This window comes from Terrapene carolina, unplaced genomic scaffold, assembly GCF_002925995.2.
Source record: "Terrapene carolina triunguis isolate 2854851 unplaced genomic scaffold, T_m_triunguis-2.0 Scaffold564, whole genome shotgun sequence".
Classification (NCBI taxonomy): domain Eukaryota; kingdom Metazoa; phylum Chordata; order Testudines; family Emydidae; genus Terrapene; species Terrapene triunguis.
The window spans coordinates 1-12,176 of record NW_020664915.1 but is presented as its reverse complement, the minus strand read 5'-3'; the positions used below and the strand labels follow the sequence as shown (position 1 = coordinate 12,176).

The window sequence follows — 12,176 nt, the reverse complement described above, 5'->3', positions numbered from 1 at the left end:
AATCCACACAGGAGAGTGACCCTATAAGTGCTTGGACTGTGGGAAAAATTTCACACAGAGATCACACCTCATTAAACATGGGAGAATCCACACAGGATCTAAACTTCTGTGTTTCATGGCAAGAAAGGGTAAAGCAGTTTGCATGTAATTGACTCAGATTCAACCTTTAGAGAGAGATTTTAAAAGTGTGTCCATTTTAGATAAGCTAGAGTTTGAAATGTAAACGTGTATTGTTAAAGACTTGGAAGAAGGGGGTATCTGTAGTGGTCTATGTTTAGCTATATCTTGTTAGAGGTTAACAATTTATCCCAAGGGTTCCTGTATTATGTTAATTCAGGGATCAATAATTCAGAGATTATACCCGTCGCCCCTGCCACCTGCCCAATTCTAGCTCAGTCTCATTGAAATCACTGGGGGTAGGGGCTGAAGGATGGAGGGAATGTTTATAGCTGAAATCACCAAAATGTGTTTTGCAAGGTTAGTGTTAATCGGATCTGTTCCGCTCTCCTGCTCGGACATTTTCTCTGAGGATCCCGGATATAGAAATGAGTAGGTGTTACCATGTTGGCTACCAATCCTAAGGGTGACAAAACTAGGAATTCTCAAACTGGGGGGCAGGCCTCCCAAGGGAGGCACGGGAATGTGTCAAGAGAGGTGTGACCTCTGTGGGTTGTTTGGTTTTTTTTTAAAGAGCACTGGCTGTTAGCTCCAGGTGGTTGGGACTTGTGAAAAAGGAGGGATAGCTTGGTGGTTTGAGCATTGGTCTGTTAAACCCAGGGTTGTGAGTTCAATCCTTGAGAGAGCCATTTAGGGAGCTGGGTCAAAAATCTGTCGGTGGGTTGGACTAGATGACTTTCTGAGGTCCCTTTGCACGCTGATATTCTATTCTATGACAGGCCTAGCTGGGAGGTGGGGATAGATGTTCATGCTCTTCACCTGAAGGTGGAGAAGTAAGGGTGTCAATGGGGTGATAAGTCTGCTGTGAACAGTGATATTGGTGAATATCACTTTTCACGTGGCCACCCTAACTTCTGTGCTGCTATTGGAGACCTTCAGAGCTGGGTGCCTCACCAGCAACTACTCTGCCGTTAGAGCTGGGTTCCGATATATGTGCTTGTGAGGGTGGGGGCGTAAATGACCAAAGACATAAAGAAGGGATGGGGGCGGAGGGGGGGCTGATGAAACACATTTGAGAACCACTTGGGCACCACATTTACAAAATGATAAATCTTCTCCAAAGTATGTCTTGTGAGGTATCATAGGAAAAGTCAGCGTCTGCTGAATAGTATTGTCCCGTTGAAATGTGTCTATCAGCACTGTCCATGGAGCTCTGAGAGTTTGCTGTATGTTTGTTACATGCTGTAAAGCTGGAAAACGCCCACAGACGAGCTCCTCGGAGACAATGGTACCTGCACACCAGCTATGTGCTACGTGGCCAGTAATTGCTCAGCCGGCCATTCACCAGCTGTGGAGCTGGGAACAGGAGAGTTACAATTCACCGTAAGGACGGCTGGACGCTCACTTAGGCCACAGACTGATTGTCGCCTGCCCCCCGGCTAGGGGGTGAACCTCAAAGAGGAGAGTGGTATAAAAGCAGAAGGGAGAATTGCCTCCATTTTTACCTCTCCTCTCCCATCTTTACAGAAGTCAACAATATGCCTTGAAAGGCAACAGGGGCCTTGGACTGGGGAGGACAGACCAAGGCTGGAAGGAAATTCAGCCTGGGTACTGAGAACTGTGAACTGCCTGCAACAGCGGGTGTGGTGGGAAATCCTATTTGCTTTGTATCTTCCTTAGTTTGGTAAAATTTAGGATTTAAAATGCATTTTTAATTTTATTTTTTTAACCCATTCTGACCTTTTACATCTTTCTCCCTTGTAATCCCTGAAAACCCCCTTGTTCCAGTTTAGTGTTTTGTCTGGACTGTGTGTTTTCATTGAAGTGTTTGGGGGATTTGACTTGAGAGAACAAGGCTGTGACCTAATCAGGCCCCTTTGTGGGGATGACAGACTGAGCAGTCCAAGATGCACATTCCCGGGCTGCAAGGCTGGGAGTAGAAAACTGGCTGATGTTGCTGTGTCAATTGGTACGTTCCTGAGTGTCTGGCTAGTCGCACTCAGTACAGTGCAGCCAGGAGTGACTGTGAAGGCTGGTGGCTGTGTGGGAGCAGAGCGTGGAGGGGTTTGTTGTTCACACAGAGCAGCAGTGTAAAACATGCCCTGGGATAGAGAATTAAGCAGTTCAACAGTCCAGATTGTACCCTGGGGTATGTCTCACACCGACTGTGTCCTGGGACCCAGCATGGCACCGTTGGGCTTTCATCATCCTGATCCTGAAAGGCAAGCTGAGCAGGGCAAACCAGAGAAGGGGAACCAGCCAACATCCTCAACTGCTTCGGCTAAATCCTGAACTCCCCCTGTGATGTGACACTTGAAATTCTGCTGTCAGCCTTCCCCTCATGCGTCTGTTTCCTTCCCACGCGTCTAAACTATTATGCCACCCTCCCTCCCCCTTTCTACTCTCTCCCCTACAAATCTGGCCCAGCCAGCTGAGACAACCAGACTTTTGCACCAGTGCCGGTAGCCTGTGACCAGGGAGGCAGGTTAGAGCAAGGCCTTAGCCAGCCCAATGCGGAGAGAAGTTTGCCACAGACGGGCTGATCAGCCAGTTGCCCGAGCCCAGGTTTGTCCTGCAGGGAGGCTGCAAGCGAGACTGAATGCTGATAGGAGAAGTTTCTACAGAGGACTGGGAGAAGCTGCCTGAGCCCAAGGGAGCTGGGTCCCCAGGGGCAGAGTCTGGGGCAGGGGGCTGCAATGTGATGGGTTTATTGCTAGGACCCAGGAGCAGCTGGGAGGCGGCTCTGGGGGGAGCGATCCCTGGTGTCAGTCCTGGCAGCAGGAAGTGACTCGCAGCCGCTGCGGTGACTCTGGCTCCCAGGCTCCTGGCGAGATCCCCGAGCCCCGGCGGCTGGTGCTGGGAGCCCGGAGCCCTGGCTGCAGCCGGGAGAGGGGAATCTCCAGCAGGGCCCTTCCCGCTGCTCCCCAGGAGCCTCTCCCAGGGCCGAGCCCCCAGCCTGGCCAGGGCCCCTTGCAGGTGTAGTGTATTAAACTGCTCCGCATAGGAATGTGCTACCGGTAGCAGTTACTGATACATAATGGATTGTAAGAAACTGCTAGTGTAGTAAACTGCTACCTGATGTAGCAAATGCCTACTGGTAGCAGTTTCTTGCACTATAGTATATGTGAAATTGCTACATGTAGAAATGTGCTTTCTGTAGCGTTATTTATAGGTATAGATTGTAAGAAAGAGCTTTTGTAAAAAGATGTTACTTCCCTCATAGGTCATGTTTTCTAGACCTTTTTTTTTCCCCCTCTTCTCTGGACTCTCTCCAATTTGTCCACATCTTTCCTGAAATGTGGTGCCCAGAACTGGACACAATATGCCAGATGAGGCCTAATCAGCGGAGAACAGAGCGGATATCCCAGAGTGATGTTCTGGTTTTTTTTGCCTAGATCCCTTTCCAGAATATTCGTATTCAGCTTGTGGTCCAGATCCCTTTCCGCAGTCATTTCCCATTTTGTGTGCGTGCAGCTTGTTATCATTCACAAACTTTATAATTGTACTCTGTATGCCATGATCTCAATCATTGATTCAGATTTGGAATAGAAACTTATCCAGAACTGATCCCTGGAGAACCCCACTCGTTCTGCCCTTTCAGCCTGACTCAGCCCTTTCAGCCTGTGAATCACTGATAACTACTGTCGGAACTGTTTTCCAACTAGTTTTGCACCCATCTTATTTTAGCTCCATCTAGGTTGCATTTCCATAGTTTGTTTATGAGACGGTCATGGGAGACAGTATCAAAAGCCTTACTAAAGGCAAGATAGACCAGTCCTACAGATAGCATTTTCACACACACACACACGAAATTGCAATCTGTAGGGATGTGCTACCTGTAACACTGCTATATATGTGTAGCAATTTGCAACCTGTAGCAGAGAGATAGTGAATCCTTACCATTAGCAGTTCTTGAGAGCTGCGAAGGGCCGCATCCGAAGAAGTGGGTTGTAGCCCACGAAAGCTTATGCTCTAATAAATTTGTTAGTCTCTAAGGTGCCACAAGTACTCCTGTTCTTTTTGCGGATACAGACTAACACGGCTGCTACTCTGAAATCAGGTAAACAGTATCTCGTGACCAGCTAGTGGCTTTCCCTTACAAGCCACAACGCAGTTTGAAAACCCCTGGCCCAGCACAATAAGCAAACCTACCCTGCTATTTTCATTAAGAGCAAAAGAAACTAATGCTAAATACTGCAGCTGACAGAATGCGATGTAAACAAGTATCACACAGATCTCTCTCTTGTTAGAAGAGCTTTCTGCTAAACTGCACATGCCCAGCCCAATCATACTCCCTACCTTCATCTGGCTTCTCTCACTCAGCACAAAATGAAATACACACAAGATGGCATTTCGAAAGATGAGAGTTTCAGCTGATTAACCTGCCAGATAATAGCTGCTGCTGCTGGAAATATAGTGGAGGAATACACCAGAGAGATTACACTGATCAGGCCTTTTGAGAATTTACCAGGGAAATCCAGAAATTGTATAATTCGGGATTCTGAAGAAAAGTCCAGGGAAATGAGAGCCAGGATTTCCACTGACTTGCTGTGTAACCTTTGGCAAGTTACATCACCTTGTGTGCCTCCAGTTTGTCCTCTCAACTTTCCCCTGCCCTGTTAACTCAAGAGTAAATAGGCCAGCTACAATTCTGATTTCGGCAGCGGATCTTTTCACCCCTCTGGATCTATCACCAGGTGTTAGATAGAAGTTGGTGTGCTTCCCACCTCTTTTGTGTGGTGTAGTGTACAAAAGAGATAGAGAAATGATTTTTGCAAACAAACATTCCATTCCTACATGGAAACTATTGACATGCTTGATAAATGGAAGTATGTCAACAAATTCTCTAAAAACAACTGTGTGGTAAGCAACACCTTTGAGAAACCATTCTCTGTCTTCATCAGCCTCCGTAACCATGTCATCAAAATCACCTGGATGACCGCTTGAAGCTCTTGACACTACACACTCCTCCTCTTCCGTGTGTGTGACCTCCACTTGGCTGTTGTGAGGCTTGTTAGATACATTGCCTCCCATTTCTCCTACCTCTGAGGTTTTCACAGTGTCATCCACAGCACTTTCCTTTTCCGTGTTTCTTTGTGATATGTTTTCCTCACCTAATTTTGGAGGCTCTTTAAATACTTTTAGTTGGGAGATACTGTACAACTTTGCTAAACCTTTCCCTAACTTGTTTTCTAATTTTACTCTTTTGCCCTCTACAGCGGCAGTTTTGTATGGTCCGACGTAGGTAGGTTGTAGCTGCCCTCTCTTTCTTGTTTTCCTTCTCGTATTCAGTAACATGACAGTGTCACCAACCTTGAATGTTATTTCCCCATGTTTACAAGTCTTAGTTTTGGCATACTGTATTTGTTGCTTTTCTTGTGCTTTTGAAATATTACTAATAGCCAGTTTAGTTTCAGCATCACGTCCACCTTCAATTTTCATGATGTACTCTTTGTAGTATTCTTCATCAGATTCCTCAAAATCTGTTGGCTTTGGAAACAAATGGAGAAGGAGTTGTGTTTGTAAAAAGAACAATCGCAGAATAACGTATGCACCTGAAAGCTGAAGGACACTTACCGTATAGTTGTCTGAGACTTGGTCTGGGAATCTTGCCTCAAAGCCGTACAGCAGTCGATGACAATTTGGTTGTCATGTTTGGTTTTGTTCTCAAAGAAAATATGTCACCAAGAAATTCATCCCAATTAGTCGCACTGTCATCAACCAACTTGCGCAATGCTCTGTAAAAAATGGGGATGGATTATTTGTGGGGGAAGGGGAAAGGACTGTCTTTACTGAGAGAAATTGTATGCAATCGAAAAGGCGTAAAGAGGCCATCCTAGTGCAGTGGGATAATTCCTTTTACTTGAAATAAAAGACAAGTTGAGTTTCAATGTACTAAACATTTGAAGCAATTTGTAGCTTCTGTCATAGTGCAGTCTCCTTTCTATTAATATTGTAATTTTCTCTGCCCTAAAATTACCTTTTGATGGACTTGTTTGTGTTTTCAGCTAGTCCATTGTTTTGTGGATGGTATGGGTTGGTGAAGCTACATTGTATTCCCAATTTTTTGCACATCTCTAGGTTAAGCTGAAAGGAAAAAAACGTATGCCATAAACTTTCCTTTGGACAGGTTTGGTGTGTAACCCTAACCCTAACCCTCTCTCCCGATACCTTACATGGCATGCTTTATATGTAAGATCACAATTATATGAAAATGAGGAATATGGGGTACACTCCCCCAAGGTATAGAATGTCACACATTCATTTTCTGATATAGCTGTACACCTACTCTTAAAAGTTTTCTAATAAATCACTGTTTAAAAATGTATAGTGTGTATCTTCTAGAAATGAAACTTATATCTAACTCTGAGTTGTGAAGAATATGTATTAAGGCTATAACAACCAACAAGAATGCACTTTTATCTAGAAAACCATGATTAAATCGAGTCTTCCTGACTAATGATTTAAATCATGATTAAAATCAATTTGATTTAAATCAAATCCACCATGGTTTAGGGTCAGTGTCACAGCCTTTATGTACATGTTTATTACTCAAGAAATCTTAAGTGACACTTTCGCTGTATGACAAGATGCTTAGTCACCATCCTCAAAATACCCATTAGACAAACACTTGATACCAAACACATTTTTAGAGAAGAGAGAACCAACCTCACATTCCTATATTTTCAGGACTGTTTAAAAAACATTTTGCAAGTGGAATTTCATAGCTATTGCATGAAAAAACCTTAATGAAAGTCTGAACATTTAAAAAGAAATCTTTATTAGTCCCTTTCCACTGCATAGTAGGTCATACAGTCTATTAATAAAAAAAGAAAAATTGAAAGCACACAAAACATTGAGAGTAGTGAAAAACATTATAAATAGTATATGAAATACTTAATTCCTTTGGAAAGCAAGCTCATAGGCAGAAAATCTACCATTGTGCTTTATACAGACTTCCACTTCTGTCCCTGTTACCTCTTTGCTCCTTATGTGTGTGTATCACCACAAAAATTACACTCAGAACTGTGGTACTCACGTGTCACCTCATTGCTCTCTCATTTAATTTTTGAGACATTTTCTTTAGCCTTTGTCTTTACTGTTAAAACTTAACTTGTCTTGTGTTGTTTTCATTAGTTTTATTAGCAGTGAGATAAAGGCCTATGTCTGCATAATGGGGACACAAGATATATTATACACACCTGGATTATTCTTCAGTGGTTGACAATGTCAGATCCTTCTCATTCTCAGTATGCTGAGCTGAGCTGAAGTGTCTGTCTTCTCATCATCCAGATTGCTGGGACAATCATTTCTCACTGTTCAGTCTTTGTACCTCAAGTGTTTCCGGTTGTTCTTGTAGGCTGTCATTGTCCACCTTTTCTTTCTTCCCCCCAGTTTCTGGAAGGGTCTTGTGCTGTGACCTGGGTCAAACAGCACCCACTGTAGAGAAGTATCTGATCTTGGTCAAGTAGTCCCCATTGTATAGCACTATCGTTCAGAGGTTCCTATTGCACACAGTTCCTGGGATAATCTTTATGTCTTTGTGCATTCCTTCAATAAGCCACTAACATTGTCTGGCCTCATCCAACAGAGCACATGTGAAATACAGAGACATGGTCAATATTTCTAGCCTCAGATACAAACGTTACATGCATAGAGGTTGGATAAACACAGTCAATAGGTCTTAAGTTTTGCAATGATACCCCACATCAGCCATCTTGGATAAAGTATATATTAGCTATGTCATATCCAGATCATAAGCATATTTTCATAAAGAATATAGAGGATAATGTCACACCCCACATGTACGTTTGCTGATCTGCAAATAGTAAAGGAGCATGCATCTTTGGGTGCAAACGCTCATGACAATAGTGCAGAGCCATGCAAGCTCCATGATTCTGTGTGAGATGGCAGGCAGTGAGGTGGGCCAGGCAGGTTTGTGGGTTTAGAAAAAAAAGGTGTAAACATTATGTATACATATATGTATGGGATACATATAAAATTAGTGGATAGTTAACAATGCATTCTAAGAAGTTGGATCCCATGGCCACAACCACCCTGTCTGACCTGTTTGGTACCCAGCATACACTGCCAAACCAAAGCTTCCCAAAATACAGTGGGATCTATTCATGGTGCACCTCACTCTGAATCTATACAAGTGCTTCCGGTGAGTCCCCTGACTGCTGAGACAAGGAGTCCAGGAGGCATGCACACAAGTGACATAGTAACCGTACAAACAAGAAGAAGTCCGGTGGCACCTTAAAGACTAACAGATAAGGTGCCACCGGACTCCTTGTTGTTTCTGTGGATACAGACTAACACGGCTACCTCCTGATACTTGACATAGTAACCGTAGTGACTCTATGCTGACATAACTTGAGTTAACTACACTTAAAGTGTAGATATGGCCTTAGGTATATTAAATGTTTGGGAGAAGTAACAGGAAAGTATGAGGGTACACTAAGATTCATTCAGGTGTTTAGTCTCAAGGCATTGGAACTGGACTTACTGCACCCACCCTACAGGCTCAGGAACAAAGAGGCACATAAAAAAAATATATCATTTATTTATTAAAATGTCTTGACTCGAGGGTCTATAACTCATTATTTTAGAATTCTTGTGGTTGTAAAAGTATCTTGGGGTTGTATATTATATTGTAGATTATATTTTGAAAGGCAAAACCATGAATGGGATGAACAAAGAGCTAGATCAGTCCCTCAGGATAAGTAGATTGGCTATTAGCCAAGATAATCGGGTGCAGGCCCATGCTCTGCATGTCCCTAAACTGTCCTTTGACTCAGTGGTGAGCTGGAGCCGGTTCGCACCGGTTCGCGGGAACCGGTTTTTTAAATTTAGAAGCCCTTTTAGAACCGGTTGTCCAGCGTGGGACAACTGGTTCTAAAAGGGCCTTTAAATTTAACAAGCGCTCCCTGCCGCGGCCCCAGCTCACCTCAGCTCTGCCTCCACCTCCTCCCATGAATGCTCCGCCCTGCTTCTCCTCCCTCCCTGCTTCCCGCGAATCAGCTGTTCGCGCGGGAAGCCTGGGAAGGCTGAGAAGCAAGCAGGCTTCCCGCTCAGGCCCAGGAAGACAGAGCTGGGGGAGGGGGAGCGAGGAGGGCCATGCACCCAGGCCGGTCTCTGGCCGCGGCTCTGCCCAGCCCTGCGTCCCTGACCGCCCGGCTCCGGCCGTGGCGGCGGCCCAGCCCCGTGGCTCTGGCCGCGGCCCTCCCCGGCTGCGGCCACGGCCGTGCCCTGCCCTGCGTTCCCGGCCGCCTGGCTCCGGCCGCCCGGCTCCTGCTGCAGCGTGACGCGGCCAGGCTCCGGCAGCGCGGGGCTGGGCGCGGCGGTGGCCCTGCATCCCTGGCTCCGGCCCTCCCCGGCCGCCTGTCTTTGGCCGCTGCCCTCCCCGGCTCCGGCCGCAGCCCCCTGGGCCGGCCTGGCCCCGTGGCTCCGGCCGCCCGGCTCCTGCTGTGGTGCGACGTGTCCGCCCGGCTCCTGCTGTGGTGCGACGCGGCTGGGCTCCGGCAGCGTGGGTCCGGGCGTGGCGGCGGCCCCGCATCCCGGCTCCGGACGCGGCCCTCCCTGGCCGCTCGTCTTTGGCCGCGGCTCTCCCCAGCTCCGGCCGCCCGGCTCCCGCTGCGTCCTCTGGTCCCGCGTCCCCAGGCTCCAGGCTCCGTCCGCAGCCGGACTGTAGCGCCGCCAGCCACTCCAGGCAGCGCGGTAAGGAGGCAGGGAGTGGGTGTTGGAGAGAGGGCAGGGGAGTTCGGGGGGTGGTGGGGAGGTGGATAGGGGTTGGGGCAGTCAGAGGGCAGGGAACAGGGGGATTGAATAGGGGCAAGGGTCCCAGGAGGGCAGTCAGGAAGGAGCAGGGGTTGGATGGGGTGGTGGAAGGCAGTCAGGGGCAGGGGGTCCAGGGGCAGTCGGGATAGAGAGAAGGGGTGGTTGGATGGGGCAGGGGTCCCTGGGGCGGGGGGGGGGCGTCAAGGAACGGGGGGGGGGGGAGGGGGGGGGGGGCCCGGGGGGGGGGCCATGACCCCCTCGTGGGGTGAGGAGGGAACCGGTTGTTACGGTTTTGGCAGCTCATCACTGCTTTGACTGCCAGATGATGGGAGTGGACAATGGGATGGTTCACTGAGTCATTGCCTGGTCTGATCATTCCCTTAGAAGCACCTGGCCTTGGCCACTGTCACAAGACAGGATACTAGATTAGGCGGACTATTGGTCTGACCCACGATGGCAGTTCTAATTTTCTGCAAAAATTACAATCGATTTTTTTCCAGGGAGAAAGACGTTATAGGAGATAGTATCCTGCCTTTATTGAATATTTGAGAATCAAGTTGTTCACAATGGCATGCGGAAAAACACTAAGGGCTGGACTGAGAGGCAAAATAACAGTTGCAAAAATGCAATCCCCATTGGTGGATTGACTCAAAACAAAGTTTTGACACTAGGCCAGAAATTCAGTCACCTCTAAAATGAGAAGAAAAAATTAAATTTAAAAATTCAGGAAATTCAGGGCATCCCAGCAGCAGATAAGACAACTTAGGAAACTGCTCGGAGACTCTATGCAATCAGATACAGTGATAAGGGATTCTTTGTTTATGAGGGGATATGTGTAAAATGTTTCACTGAATTAAGTCTCAGGGATTATCTACACTGGCAAGTTAAAGTGCTCTAACTTGCTGGCTCAGGGGTGTGAAAAATCAGCCCCCCCCTCGAGCGCAGCAAGTTTGAGCGCTTTAAAGCGCTAGTGTGGACAGGGTTGGATCCCAGTGCTTGGCGCTAATCCCGTTGTGGAGGTGGATTACCAGGAGCACTGGCACCTGTGGCCAGGGCCGGCTTTAGGAAGTGCGGGGCCCGATTCGACGGGACCCCGGCAGAGATGACTCACCCGGCGGCGCTCCGGGTCTTCCGCGGCACTGAAGGACCCGCCACCGAAGACCCGGTAGGGAACCACCCGGTGAGTACATCCCCCGCCCCATCCGACCCCCACCCATGTCCTGCCCCTGACTGCCCCCCTCAGAAACCGCAACCCATCAACCCCCCACCCCCCGCTTCTTGTCCCCTGACCACTCCTTCCCAAGACCCCCCACCCTAACTGCCCCCCAGGACCCCACCCCCTACCCAACTCGCCCTGCTCCCTGTCCCGACTGCCCCGACCCCATCCACCACCACCCCGACAGACCCCCGGAACTCCCACGCCTACCCGAACCCCCCCTTCCGCATCCCCTGACCGCCCCCCCCAAAACCTCTGCCCAATCCAACCCGCCCACCCACTCCCTGTCCCCGGGACTCCCTGTCCCTGCCTTATCCAACTCCTCCCTCCCCACCCCGGTCTCTTACAATGCCGCTTACCCCCACTGGAGCCGGGCTGGGCCCGGGGCCGCACCGCCCGGCCGGAGCCGCACCACCCGGAGCCATGCCGCTGGGCCGGAGCCGCTGGGCCGGAGCCGGACTGGGCCGCGCCGCGCCTCCGTGGAGCCCTCCTCGCACCCCCCCGCCCCAGCTTACCTGCCCTGCTTGTTTCCAGGCTTCCCCCCGAACATCTGATTAGCAGGAAGCAGGGGAGGAGAAGGGGGGCGGAGCGTTCAGGGGAGGAGGGGGAGGTGAGCTGGGGCCGGGGTGGAGAGCTGCCGGAGCTTGGGAACCGGCTCCAGCTCACCATTGGGCGCGGGGCCCTCTTAGGCGTGGGGCCCAATTGAGGAGAATTGGGTGAATCGGCCTAAAGCTGGCCCTGCCCGCGGCAGCGCTTTGAAAGTTGTAGTGTAGACATAGCCACAGTAGGTTAGATCAGACAAAGAGGAGCTGCAGTGGCTAGGCATTGGGATACTTGTGCCTTTAAGAACCCAGCTCTGGGAAGCCGATGCTGAGAGGTGCTGTCTGTGAGAGGGGAAATAAAAAAGGTCCCTTTGCCCCCCACCATTTTTGCAAGCACGGGTGTCTCAGTCCCACTGGGGTAACTGTTACACCCTGTGCCCCGCCTGTGCCGGGTTTTGCCCTCTGTCACCCTCTGCCAGCACCTCACCCCGAGCTTAACTCCTGCTCCTCCCCCCCAGCCC

General features: G+C 49.0%; 1 long non-coding RNA gene and 1 pseudogene across 2 annotated transcripts; one reads left to right on the top strand and one right to left on the bottom strand.

Annotated features, from left to right (window-relative positions):
- LOC113405117 overlaps positions 1-252 on the top strand; it is a 1,251-nt pseudogene extending 999 nt beyond the window's left edge.
- Positions 253-4,934: 4,682 nt separating this feature from the next.
- Positions 4,935-8,151, bottom strand: LOC112123482. Of its 2 annotated transcripts, XR_002909531.2 has the most exons (4): positions 7,320-8,151; positions 6,098-6,204; positions 5,695-5,855; positions 4,935-5,607 (listed from the first exon to the last, which is right to left on the bottom strand). It is a non-coding gene; the product is annotated as an uncharacterized LOC112123482 (long non-coding RNA). The 2 variants fall into 2 exon arrangements; XR_002909530.2 differs by lacking the exon at positions 7,320-8,151 and having other exon boundaries at positions 6,098-6,289.
- Between the last annotated feature and the right edge of the window lie 4,025 nt (positions 8,152-12,176).